This window comes from Amphiprion ocellaris, chromosome 3 (assembly GCF_022539595.1).
Source record: "Amphiprion ocellaris isolate individual 3 ecotype Okinawa chromosome 3, ASM2253959v1, whole genome shotgun sequence".
Classification (NCBI taxonomy): domain Eukaryota; kingdom Metazoa; phylum Chordata; class Actinopteri; family Pomacentridae; genus Amphiprion; species Amphiprion ocellaris.
In genome coordinates this window covers 31,040,734-31,055,290 of record NC_072768.1, presented here as the reverse complement: position 1 = coordinate 31,055,290, position 14,557 = coordinate 31,040,734, and positions in this window count along the sequence as shown.

Genomic DNA, 14,557 nt, shown 5'->3' with positions numbered 1-14,557 from the left:
AATTCTACAAACAGTTTTCCATAGGACAAAACTCACCAGCCTATGTTGCTGTTCTTATGGTGGAAAAGCCAGTTAAAGGCCTGAATGGACATGAAAAGTTTTGGGGATTAAAAATGCTTTGCAGCTTATTTTTGCCGTTTGCTGTAAGTGATGCATGCCACAGGATTTCAAAGATTGCTTTTGTTGGAATTTAAGAATTTTGGGGGGAATTTAATGATTGAAAAGGAATCCTTGGACACATGCAGGATACAGCATGGACAAATAAATCTTAATTTGCACTTTATGTTGTATTCTGTTTTTTACTCATTTTATTACTTATTCTACATTTGTGTGTGTGTGTGTGTGTGTGTATATATATGTATATATACATATACATATCTCCCTGTATTTTGATTTATGTTACTTATCTCTAATTTCTTGTTTTCTACTCAATTTTCTGTCATTGTTGCACTGCCTGCTCTGTGTGCCTTTTTAATTGCCTCCTGGGGACAAATAAAGTTTTCTGAATCTGAATTCTGAATCCTAAATATCCTATAACTGATATGTGTCTGCATTGCTCCACACTTTGTGCTGTTGAGGTGTTACTTTAATTAGATCCATAATAAGTTGGAAGAGAAGAAGTTTCAAGCCTTATTAGAAGCGCTTTCACCTTTTAACTACTGTGAGAGTGAGCTGCTGTAGGGAGCTGATTGACAACGTGCTAATTAACCAATCAAGGAGTACCAGGCGAACGGGCACCTGTGTGGTCACTCTGAGTACAATTACCTTCTGCCTGCTCCCTGCTTCCTGTTCAGACAATCTGTCGGCCATGGAGAGCCTAATGACCCGCTAATAAGACAAGCGCTCCAGAGTCTATCTTAATGAAAATCAGTCGTCTTCTCAATGCCCCCATGATGTGGCCACTGATCGTGAAGCCGTCCTCAACCTTTCGCCACCTCAGTTTGCTGAGAAAGTCACATGGTGACTGAGAATATTAAACAGGAGAGAGGATTTCCTGAAGAGGCCTTTGGACTTAATTCTCAGCTCTGAAAGGAAAAGGGGTCGGTGGAGGGCGGTGGGCTCTCAGCACGAAATGAAAAACCTGCTCTTTGATTTTGGTTCCACTCTCTTGATCCCCAGGTCATTATCAGATGTGATTGGATCAAAATACCATGTCCACCTGTCTGCTGTCTGTCCTGTTGCCTGGAGACAGTTCCCCTTGTATATTTGGAGCTAAAAAAATGTGAATATTGTGAGAGTTATTTCAAAAAGGTACACTTTCATACATTGTATATTGATGACATGTAAAATTATACCCTTTGTTTCCCAGTGAGGTAGAGAACTTTTTGAAGGTTTCAAGAATTTTCTTATTTAATATTGAGTAGGGCTTATACTTCATAAAAATCTGAAAAGCTGAAATTATTAGAATGTCTCCTAAGATCAATCAATAAAAGATTTACAATACAAAAATGTCCAACTTCTGAAAAATATTAGTACACTCACTAGTTAGTGACTCCCTAACCATGAATTACTGCATTTTGCAGCATGACATGGAGGAGATCAGCCTGTATGTGTTATTGTTCTGTACCATAGAGCACAGTTCTTATCCATGAGCTACTAAAACATGTCAAACTTTTGTACTGGCTGACATGTTCTTCATTAACTCTTGTTGTGACTCAGTAGCATGTGTACTGTCCTGGTGTCCTAAACACTCCCTGGAGTACCAAATATGTATTAACCCTCTACTGATAATAGTCCCCCCAAAAATGCAATATTAGCAAGTGGTGTTTGAGTACTGTAAAAACGCCCAGCTCCAGCCAGTGTTAATGTAGCCTTTTAAAGCTAATAGTTTTCATTAATTTTATGTAATTTATACCAGTCCTAAATTACAGAGTACTGTTCAGCACTTGCCGATAGTTGGGAAGAAAAAGTCACTTTTAACAGGAAAAAACTTATGACAGAACAAAACTCAGAGTGGGCAACCATCTGCCTTGACCTGCTAATGGTCCAAAACAAATATTAAACTAACACCAAAGGTAAATGTAAAAGATTGAAGACATTTTAAAAGCAGCACTTGACAAAACAACCTCACTGCAAGGTTTGATTTGTAGGTTCTTAAAGGTCATTTCTGGTTTATTTTATGCTGATGTGGAAAACACAGCATATATTGGGTCGACTAGGATGAGCTCCTTGCAGCTTTCCAAAAAGCATAACATTTTGAAGAATAATTCTAAATATTTGTTTTCAAGTTCGTCTGAAATTAAACACAGATTTTAGACCTGGAGCAATCAGTTTCCTAACTGCATTAGTGATCTCCTGTGTGACTGTTATGGCAGGTACAGAGGCTCAGGTGCAGGAAATGGGATTATAGACAGGAGAACGGTTTAACAATGCTTTTATTTACAACACAGGAAAAATACAAAGACCTACAACTGTACACCGGAAATATGAAAACCGGAAACAGAAGTATGAACTAAACCGCCAAAGGTGGAGCAGATCTAGATACCCTCTAGAGGGTAGGCAGACTAACTACACAGCACTAGAAAAACAAAGATACGTAAACCCACGTAAGGTATCACCAAGGCAGGAATACAAATTAAATAAGAATAACCAGAACAGATGACTAACAAAATTCTCAACTAACAGCAATTCTGATACAAGAAACCCCAAGGCTAGACTAACGCTAAGACAGAGCTAGGAATGGTTAGAAAACAAACCCAAAGGGGTACTATATTAAACCAGGAAATATAAACAGAATACTGCACGAAAAGCCAATTAGAATTGACAGAATGAACAAACAGACTGGTCTAATAATAAGTCTGGTATTGCTTGGGCTTGGAGACTTAACTGACGGTGCCAGGGAGAGAGGTCCGGATTTATGGCCAGGTTCTGACCAGTCTAGGGAGGACGAGTTGCTCCAAGGCGTTATGGTAGCCAGTGGTGGTGTAGTTGGCGTCCGTGGTGAACAGACTGGAGGGCTGGCGTCCAAGGTAGCGTGGCTGCTGTTCACAGTGGCGTGGCTGGCAGCAGGTGTGTTCTTCAGGTGAACGGGGAATTTTCTGGGAATCAGTGAACCAACAGGAGCCAAGGGAATCCGGAAAAGTGAGGGATCTTCTAGAAAATCAACCTCACATGTAAACAAACTAGGTTGAACAAATTAGTACACCATGATGAAATCATCCAGCCAGTGGATCCTAATGCAGTTAACAAAAAAGCCATTTTAATTTCTGCCAGAGCTACAAACAATCATTTAAAGTGATTCATCTAAAAATCCAGTTCTTTGGAAAGCTGCAAGGAACTTGTACAAGCCAACTTGATACGAGGGAACTTCAAAAAATTCTTGATCTCACTGAAAAACAAGGGACATAACTCCCATTGTGGTGCATAACTGTACACTATAAAGCCTTACATCACTGTCCACAAAAACAAAAATGTTTGAAGCAATCACAGAAGAAAGAAGAGGAAAGCTTTGAGCTGGCTGCTGTTGCTCCATCACAGTGTGTCCATCCACACAGCATTGGTGGCAAAGGAGCTAAATGTAGCTTCCACCTGTTGCTCCATGAATCTTCCTAACCCAAATTGAAATCCCACTTGCATGGTTGAGTGATGATGAAGTCATCCAGACTTGTAAAGTAAAGGGACAGTGAAGCTTGAACATCGATAGACAAAATGCATTGAAGTTAAGGGTCATTCCAGAGTTGGATGACATTTGGGCTTCAAAATTTTTGAAAAATAAACTTTCTCTTTTACAATTTTCTGCTATTTTCAGTAGAATAGGAATATCTATCTATCTATCTATCTATCTATCTATCTATCTATCTATCTATCTATCTATCTATCTATCTATCTATCTATCTATCTATCTATCTATCTATCTATCTATCTATCTATCTATCTATCTATCTAAGGCTTGATTGGCTCAGCTTACACATCAATGGTAACATTTTTATTCCATGTTTTATTTGTTGTTTGTTAACCCTACTCTAATCACAGTAACAGGGTTGCTAATCCATGCTAATGTTAGTTTTATCTCAGGAGTAAATGCTAAATATTTAGCTAGCTGTTACTACTGACCAAGAGGACAAACTTACTGATGGAAAAAAGTAAAGAAGAAAGTAAAAAGAATTTGTCTGATCCTGATAATATGAGGTAGAGTGAGGCATTCAATCAAGGCTGACAATGTTATGAAAATATGAAAAAAAGAAGAGAGGACATAACTTTGCTTTACTCCTTCTTTAGGAAAACTGATGATGTTAATTTTAGTGTATCATGTGATTCGTTCTTTTCTTCTTCTTCTAGCAGCTAAAAAGGATTTTGCTAACAGGGTTGCCGTAGGACATACTTTCCATGCATAATAATAATTATTTAAAATATAAGTGATTACATTTTTTCCTCACAATTACAAGAGACATCAATGAGAAAAATAATACCAAAAAAAAAGGAGATTTAAGCGTAATTTTAATTGTTTTATTTGAGATTCAGTTTGGGCATCGGGAGGTGGGCATTTTAGGGGGAACTCCAGACTTATTTGGTATTTTAAAAACATTTTGAAACATTCCTTTCTCCTAGTGTTTTTTTTAGATTTGGTCTAAGGACAAATACATTTACACAACATGTTTTAGTATTTTGTACGTGGATTATTTGAAATTTGATTGGTGGGACATAAAATGTTCTCCAATTCTGGAATGACCCATAAAGAACATTTTGTTAAAGAATAATAGACAATAAAGAACTTTAAGTCTTTCTCCTCTGACGTTTTTTGAAGTACCCTTATAACTGCTGTTTGGATGCTGTTTTATGTGAGTCCCCATTTCTTTAAATTTGTACAGCAGAGGTGGAGAGAATGCAATGTTAGCATACACCATAGAGCCACAATAACTACACAGCAAGAGTAATGGACATTTCAACAGCTACAGCTCCACGTGAACTAGGGAAATCCATTTGTTGAAGAAGATGGTGTGGTAAAGTTAAAAGCTCCAGAAGAGTAGAACTTGCAGTGAGACTCTTTTTCCAATCACAATTTCTAAGGTCAAGAATGATCTTTGAAACGGAATTATTATTTTTTGAACAAGTGAAAAGATCTCACTAAGATTGACCTGATCATGACTGTGGTTTTGAGAAGTGGTGGTGCCTAAAACATCTGACAAGAAACTGAACAACACCTGGATCATCATGGCTAAGAGGTTTCCTTTTTACACAAAGTTACACATTCAGACACACAGCAGCAGGAGTCTGCTGTGTTTTGGGGTGACAGTGCTGTACAACCTGCCATTATATTTAATGGAATGTTGGACTATTTGTGTGTGCGTGTGTGTGTGTGTGCGTGTGTGTGGGTGTGTGCGTGCGTGTGTGTGTTGCAGGGAAAGTGACAGTATAATTTGCAGAGGTATGAATATTTTATGGAATGAACTCATTAGATGTTCGGCCTCTCGGGAGCTCAGAGGAGAGTTTGTTTTGTTCCAGATTATTTGTGTGATGAATTATACATCTCTGGGACTCAACAATATGAAAACAACACAGCTACAATTAGAGGGAGGAGGGTGGAGGGCTATATTTACACTCCACACATCAAAAAGAGGCCTGGCCCACTTTACTGTCCACCGCGCACAGCTCACTCCCTGTGAAGGACACTCTAAATTTGCTTTGAAATAATAATAACATTAATTCTTATCGTAAATAATATCTGTAATAGCAGTTTTACATCGGTTCATAATTAAGTGAAGAAAGGGAGTCATTATTTTTGGTTTCAGTTTTGCAGATACAAGATGCCAGTGGTTTGTAATCAACACTCGAGAGTCCAGGCAGTTTAATCGACAGAGTCCAATCTGTTTTGAAGTTCTACATTTTTATTTTTTCAGTGAGATGAGAAGGTGTCTGTGTGTGTGTGTGTGTGTGTGTGTGTGTGTGTGTGTGTGTGTGTGTGTGTGTGTGTGCGTGCGTGTCAATAAAATGTAATAGTTCTTAATCTGCTGCATCTAAAGTACATGCATATTTCCTCTATCAATCACAAAACATGTTTTCCTTTGAGAAAAAAAAAACAAAGCCAAAAGTTTTTTGGTTTTATGATGAGCCTCTACATTTTTGCACTAATTCACTAGAATACAGTTAGATCTCAGTTAAAGTAGTATTAAAATGTGAAATTACAGTAACAGAGGGTTGCACAGTGGCTCGGTGGTTAGCACTGTCACAGCTAGAAGATCCCCGCTTTGCGTCCCAGCCTTCCTGGGATCTTTCTGCATGGAGTTTGCATGTTCTCCCTGTGCATGCATGAGTTTTCTCCAGGTTCTCTGTTAATTGATAATTCTAAATTGTCCTTAGGTGTGAATGTGAGTATGATTGTTTGTCTCTATGTGTAGCCCTGTGATAGACTGGTGACCTGTCCAGGTGTCCCCTACCTTCACTCTAAGTCAGCTGTTATAGACTCCAGCCCTCCATGACCCTAATGAGGATTAAGTGGTGTATAGATAATGGATGGATGGAATTACAGTAATAGCACTAGCACATTTGCTGACAATCATTATTTGCGCTATTTCAGATTGTGGGTCCTTGATCTCAGCATACAAAAGCAGCTTCTCTTTTTGTTTTCATCAGCATTCCTTCTACATCCACTGCCTTTCCGCTTTCTTCCCGTCTGTCTCCTGTGTCTTCAGCCTGTCCAATAGAACGTCCTGCTGGATGCTCCTTTCCCTCTTTTGACTTTACAAGTGTGAAATATGAGGTTGGTGGTGGGAATAAGGGTGCAGTAGATGAATATGGATGGCACTGGTTTCATTAATAGTAAATAAAATCTGATGATTTAGATTTAAATTCTAACCTAAAAACGTGTCTCCATGTATCAAAGATAATATTTGGAAGGTTTTCCATGAGAATAATCCCATCCTGTCTTTACATGGCTTAGATGTAACTCTACACTGTCGCTTCTTGTAGAATGTTCAGATCTGTGAAGTCCTGTAAAATCCTGTACAAACTGCTCCATACTACAAAGGCAAGTTTTGATCTTGGAATAAATCAGCCAGACACGTTTGAACCAGTAACCGATTCTGAAGAAGAACAATGATGCAGAAAGCCTCACCCTGCAAGCTGACAGGACTGGTCCCTTAGGTTTTTCACTATGAAACCCTGAATTACTTCTCTTCAGTCTGTCTTCGGTACACTGCAGTTTCAAGGTGAAAGTCTTAGCCACACAGTGACTGCTTATTATGCTCATAATGTTTCAGCATATTAAAAAAAAACACCATATGGACATGTTAACAAGGTAAAAACAAGGTCTTTAATCGTTCACTTCTCCTGGGCAGCCGGTTTCTTTGACAACATCCAATCTGACATTATAACAGTGAGGTATGTATGAACTCTCACCTGCTTCACTGCACTTTCCTTCACCTTTCTCTTGGCCTCGATATATCTATCTCATAGATATATCTGCCCAGACATTTTTCTCTCACCCCAGAGTTTCATGTCAGTTGTAAGTCTTTGTATTCCTGAATTGCAAAGATGTGGATATTTCTAAATCTCCTTTCACAGCCTCTCATTGGAGCAAGCATCGCACTTTGTTTATGCAGTTGCGTTGTTAGTAATGTGTACACTTTTATTGGTTACAAATTTTAGATTTCAGGCAGACTGTCACAGACATGGACAGATGAGAATTTATACCACCCAGACTTTCACAGCTACGTAGAAGCCATGAATTATTCTTAATGTGGGCTGTGTCTGGCTGTTTGCCAGTCAGATACAGCTTCATTTAAATGTGGATTACAATTTTGTGTTTGGATTTGCTGCATTGATGTCATCAACAGAGATGCAGAAATAACAGCACTGTGGCTGTCACGATTTCGGATTTTAGTATTCATTCTGTTTAAGTTGCCTGCTTCCCTGTTTCTGACTCTCCAGTTGTTTCAGACCAGCCCTTCCACCTGCCCCATTTTCACGCCAGTTGCATCACCTGATCTTCTCTGCCCTTCTGCTCATCTGCATCCACATCACTCATTAGCTCTCTCAGTATACATGCTACCGCTCAACCGTTCTTTCTTTGCCAGACTGTCATTGTGCACGTTGTCTGGGTTTTCAAGCCATTCATAATCCTGTTTTGTTCTTGCCTGTTTTTAACCTCTGCCTACTAACCTAAAGTTGGATTTTCGTCCGTCTCTGAGTGACGCTTATGGGTCTCTGTGGCTGCTTCACACACTCACAGGTTGCTATACATGAGATCCAAAATGTTCTTTTTTGCCATCAAACTTAACTGGAACAGTAACATGGCTTTTAATACCTAGCAGCATGGTGACATTTTATTACTTTTGTTTCTTTTAGACATACATTTTAGTGCTGTTTTATTGCTGTTTATTTTATTGTTTTGTTGTACATTTTACAGGCTGCACAGTGGCATGGTGGTTAGCAGTTTTGCCTTGCAGCTAGAAGATCCCTGGTTTGCGTCCCAGCCTTCCCACGATCTTTCTGCGTGGAGTTTGCATGTTCTCCCTGTTCATGCGTGGGTTTCCTCCCACAGTCCAAAAATGTGCTGAGGTTAATTGATTATTCTAAATTTGCCTGTAGGTGTGAGTGCGAGTGTGATTGTTTGCCCTGTTTTAAGTTACTGTATTGTTTTTAAGTTATTCTCTTGTTTTTCACTGTGAAGCACTTTGGTTACCCTTGGGCTGTTGTAAAAAGCTATAGAAATAAACTTTGATTGATTGATTGATTGATTGATTGATTGATTGATTGATCCTGTCTTTAAGCTGGAAAAGGTCATCTGCATACACATGCAACAAAACATGAGCCCAGTTGCTATTTGAGGTCCAAAAACTCCACAGAGTGCCCTTCATGGTAAAAGGCTAAAACAGGAAGCAAAGAAGAAGATTTGATATAAATTGACTCAGTAATATAAATCACAACAACAACATCTTTTGGAAGTTTGTTAGCATTAGCTAACTACTGATACCAGACCCAGTGAGGCTGTATCAGCAGAGCCCCCAGTGTGTTGCAGTGTTTAACAGTGGTCTCTGTGTTATAATGAGTTCATTTGTCATTTCTTCTTCTGAATGTTATGTAGTCTTGATGTAGCTTTTAAATCATCTGTCTCTTTTCAGTCTGGTTTCTGGTCTCTGTTCTTCAGATGTAGATTTTAACCAGTTGGAGGGTCCAAACCGTGTCATTGTTCCCTTCCTGGCATGTGGTGACCTCAGTGCCTTTGACTCAGACAAAACCTACCCTCTGCAGGTGAACAGTTTTATTCTTCTTGTCTTCACTGAGTCAAACTATCCAACCCAAACATGGTTCATATATGAAAACAAATTCACTTCTGTCATTTTTAATTATTGCTATGATGTTAGAACATTTTACTCATTTTCACTATGGAAAGTTGTAAAGGGCTATAGAAATAAACTTTGATTGATTAGATAAATACCTAATCTAAAGCTGTAGACAATGAAGAAGAAACTCAGTCTACATTTTCCCATATATTTTTTTTTTTCATTTTTAAAGTAGACTGCACCTTTAACAGGGTGATGGTTGTGGGGAAGGTTTGGTAACTCCAATCGTCTCCAACCTCCTCCGGCTCTATTAGAGTGCTGACAGGGTTGTGAATGGGCTGGAGGCCCCGTGGCCTCGGAGCAATCACCACGGCCATTTCACACCCTGCTGATCCCCTCATCTGATGCAGAGATGAGAGACGGGCTCTGAGGGCCCTGGAGGCCCCTGATGAAGTCCTGACCTCACTCTCAAGAACCCACACTATTAAAAAAATACTCCTCCTGTTCAAAGTTAAGATGGTCGCTTGCGCTACTGGACACACACTTGAAAAGCACACTAGGAAAGTTTGATAGAGGAGGAGAGATGTGACTTTGAAGTTCAGTTTATAAAGTGAGCAGAAACTTTTGGCAACACATTTAAATTCAATGCTTTATCTCATAGAAATGTATCATCCAGTGGTTTTGTTGTTCAGTTCAGTAAAATGTGATATTTTATCTGTTTCACCCTGAAAGCTGATCAGATGAGTGTTACGTTTTGCAGACAGATTTGTAATGCAGTCACAACACATGTTTGAGGAAGGTGACATTTTGGGCTCCATTTTCCTTCCTCTCTTTTTAGTGAGCTGTTAAATGAAGCTTTAACACCAGAATTATTATATTAACACACAGCCAAACCTCCAAACTCTGTCTGTCTTCAGTTACTTGATCTGTTTTATGCTTAATAAAGAGCTATAGCCAAGCCACTACATGCTAATGAAATATGACCTATTGTAAGTGATTACTGCACAGCGGTGCAAATGAGCTAGCAGCACTCCCGAGGCAGACTTCCAGTAACAAATTAGTGTATTGCCTGAACTGAACTTGGCTCTCTCACTGGGTGTCTCTGGACAAACAGTGCCTGTCCTGTCTAGCTACCAGAGCCAGAAAGTAGTAACTAGTAGGCATATCAGTGTTAGTGATGGATTACTGAATAAGCACACAGGGCGAAGGCTGGCTTGGGTATGTCTTATAACATACTGCTGTTAACAAAATCCATAAAAATTTTGTCTTACTTGATATATTTTTTTTTTAAACTTTTGAATATGAGTTTCGAATTTAAGGTACTGCGGGGTTTTATTCAACCGTTAACCCTTGTCATACTGAAGATCACTGTACCAGGACCAGGCTGTATGAGTTGTTGTAATGCAACCTGCTGCCTTTTTTAAAAGGTTGCAAAGTGTGGCACATTCAGTGGACATGCCATATGGTACTACTATGATTAAAATAAGTTTAGTCCTGTTGTGCTTCATTTGTGGTCTGGTAGAGTTGTAGTTTAGTTTTTAGATCAGGTTCTATAACATTAGTGTTTATTACTCCACCAAGGAATGCAGCGGAGTTATCTGATGATCGGCGTCGGTTTGTCTGTTTGCCTGTCTGTTAGCAACATTACTCAAAAACAGACCAACGGATTTGGATGAAATTTTCAGGGAAGGTCAGAAATGACACAAGGACCAGTTGACTAGATTTTGGCAGTGATGCAGCTTATAGTCTAAATCCATGGATTTAGTGTGTTTCTGTGTCATTGCGAGATAGCGGCATGGTGTCACTGTAACTATGACAACAAGTGGACACTACGTCAGCTGCTTGCTGACGATCACATAATTGTGATCCTACTACAAACTGACTGCTGCGGACCACAAATTCTTCAAAGATTCCATCTGTTGGAAATCATACAATGACTGAGTAGCCTTGGCAGAGTACTGCCCTCTCCGAGTGCTTTTCTTGTTGACATTATGTCATTGTTGTAATTTATGTCAATGTCAATGAGTCAATATCAGATTTATATAGCACTTTTAAAGGCCTATGGCCAACCAAAGTGCTTTACAGTAAAATAAATCATCAACAATACGACAACATTAAAAGCAAAACAATAAAACCGTAAAATAAAACAGATAAAAGGTCCATTAAAGGTGACTCTGCTCAGCCAATGGCCAGTCTGAATAAGTGGGTCTTAGGATGAGTTTTAGATGCAATGCATTCCACAGCATGGAAGTCACAACTGCAAAGGCTCTATCGCTTCTGGTTTTCATGAGGGATCGAGGAATGTCCAGGACCATCTGGTCAGCTGACCTAAGGGCTGTGGAGGATTGATGCACTTTAACAAGGTCAGACAAATATTCCGGGACCAGTCCATTCAGACACTTAAAAACAAATAAAAGAATCTTAAAATCAATCCTGAACCTAACCGGAAGCCAGTTAAGTGAGGAAAGATTATGAGACGAGCTGCTGCATTTTGAACAAGCTGCAGACGGTTGAGTTCTGACTGGTCAATGCCGACGTACAGGGAGTTACAGTAAAAATTTATGCTTTTGTTAATCAGTCAGGAGAGCAATCGAGGCCCTCTAATTTTTGAATGTCAGAAACTTTGAGTCTTTACTCTTCTGTAGTTTGCGCTCTGTCCTTTCTTCCTGCACCTCTCCACAGGTATTTGTGGTTCTGGAGCCACACAGGCTGAATCTGCAGTTACTGGTTCCACCAAACTGAGTTTCTTTCACGTGAAAATTTCAAAACAGTCTCTATCTGAAGGGGTTAAACTATGTAGAGATGCAAGCAGCAGAGTTTGAAGAAGGCTCTTCATGTTCTGCTGATAGGGCAGGCAGCATGAACAACAGCCAGCACATGGGGATACAGACTTGAAACTCTACCTGTGGAGTGGACCGTGATACCCAGCAGGCTGACTCGCTGTGTGAAGAAACAGGGAAACAGAAAAGGAAAAACACATAATTAGGTCTATAAATGACAATCTGCTGCCTGACACCAGAGATGAGCTGGCAGAAGAAAAAAGGAGAAATGCCACATTCAGGAGCCGATGCCGTCCCACTCATGTAATGATCTCAAATCAGAGGCCAATAAATGCACAGTTTTCCTCCCTGGGCTTTAATGTGTGATACTCATCAGCCTCTTCGCCTCAAATAGAAACTGATGTGCCTGGCCTCTGCCTGTTTCTGGGGAATGTGAAAATTTCAATTACCTCGCCTCAGCGCCGGCCAATCTTAATAACTTCTTTCTTAATTCGTGTTCACGTCGCCACCGAGGTGTTGCATTGAGGCGTTCTCCCCTCACAGTGGGCCGGTGAATATGAGACTGGCACCACTTAGCTCCATCAAGACACCTCCCCCTCACACCCGCTGCTCCCTGCTAACTGCCCAGCTCCTGTGGAATAAAGGTCAAGTAATCAGGCATCTGGAAGGACAGCTCATTTGTCATCCCTTGATAAATGCGTCAGTGGCTAATCTGTGGAGCAGGACCCCACTGCGACGCCCTGAACAGAAAGGTTAACCGATTCAAAACAGGAAGGGATGGAGGACGATGGCACACAGAGCAGCAGCCTTGGGGAGAAGAAAGAATAAAACTTCATTTTGATTCAGTTGTTTGGTGGCTACTTCTGGAGCGGCGGATTGTGGGAAGGCTCCAACAATAACCTCCACCCTGCTGCTAAATGACAGCAGACTGCAGTGAACATTAACTGTGACAAGACATTACCAGCAAAGCTGCTCCCTCCATCCCTGCTCTCACATTCACTTCTTCTGTGCCTCCCTTCAGGTTCTTCTCTCATCTGCTGAAAGTCAACTTGATGACACGAAAGAAAGTAGTTCTGTTGCTTTTACAAGACTCAGAATCCAGCAGAGAATTTTTTCCCCCCAAGAAAATCTCTTAGTTCTGAGGCTGCTGCATTAAAATAAACCCCCATCATCGGATAGGACCAATGATATTGGAAAAATTCTGCAAAAACCCAGATCTCACCTGATGCACAAACAGGTTTTTTTTAAAAAGTCCAGGGATATTTTCAGCCACCCAACAAAAAAACTCTTATTGTGATCATTTTGTAACTCTTTGTGGTTATTTTGAATTTATTTGTTGCCATTTTGCATCTCTTTCTAGTTATTTTCTTTGTTATCCCCTTTTATTTCTTTTGGTCTTTGTAGCTATTTTTCACCTGTTTGCAGCTGTTTGGCATCTCCTTGAGGTTATTTTGCCCATCTTTGTTATCTTTTTACTCCACCAAGGAACGCGTTATGTGACGATCGCCGTTGGTTTGTCTGTCTGTTTGTCTGTTAGCAACATTACTCAAAAACGGACTAACGGATTTTGATGAAATTTTCAGGGAAGGCCAGAGAAGATACAAGGACTAAGTGATTAGATTTTGGCAGTGATGCGGCTTATAGTCTGGATCCAAGGATTTGTCTAAGATTTCTGTATCATTGTGAAATAACGGCACGGCGTCACTGTAACTGACAACACGTGAACACTACAGCAGCTGCCTGCTAACGATGACATGATTGACACTGCTACAGACCGCGATTTTTTTGGAAAGATTTCATCCATTGGAAATTATACAACAACTGAGCAGCCTTGGTGGAGTACTGCGCTCTAAGTGCTTTTCTTGATTCATCCTTTAGTGCTTTCGCGTCTCTTCTAAATCAACATCTCTTTGTAGTTGTCTTTTGTTTGGTTGTGACTGTTTAGCGCTGTTAGCATCTTTGGAGTTCTGTTTCATCTCTTTGTTGTCACTTTTGCTGTCATGTTCCTTGTTCCCCAGCCCCCTCTTCTCCCGTCCCTTTCCCTCTCCTCTTCCCACTCTATTTCTTCTGTCCCTCTCAACCTGCTGGCCAGCAGCAGATGGGTCCCCCCATGTAGAGAGCCGGGTTCTGCTCAAGGCTTCTTACTGTTAAAAGGGTGTTTTCCTTGCCACTGTTGCCTTAGGGCTTGCTCTGGGGGTTCAGGCATATGGGCTCTGTAAAGCGTCTGGAGACAATCTGACTGTAATTGGTGCTATACAGATAAATTGTATTTAACTGAATTGAACTTTTCACATGTGTTTTTGTTGTCATTTTAGATGTCTTTGTTGTCATTTTTGAAAATTTATTTGTGCTGCTTTTCCATCTTTTGTAGTTGATTTGTGTCTCCTTGTGATTATTTTTCAAGACTTTTCATTTTTTTCATCCCTTTGTAGTGGCTTTGCATGTCTTCATTTTAACTTTGCATCTCTGTCGTTCTTTTTCACCTTTTCATAGCTGTTTGGCAACTAATTGTGGGTGTTTTGCTTCTTTTTTAAAATCATTTCAGCATCACCTTCT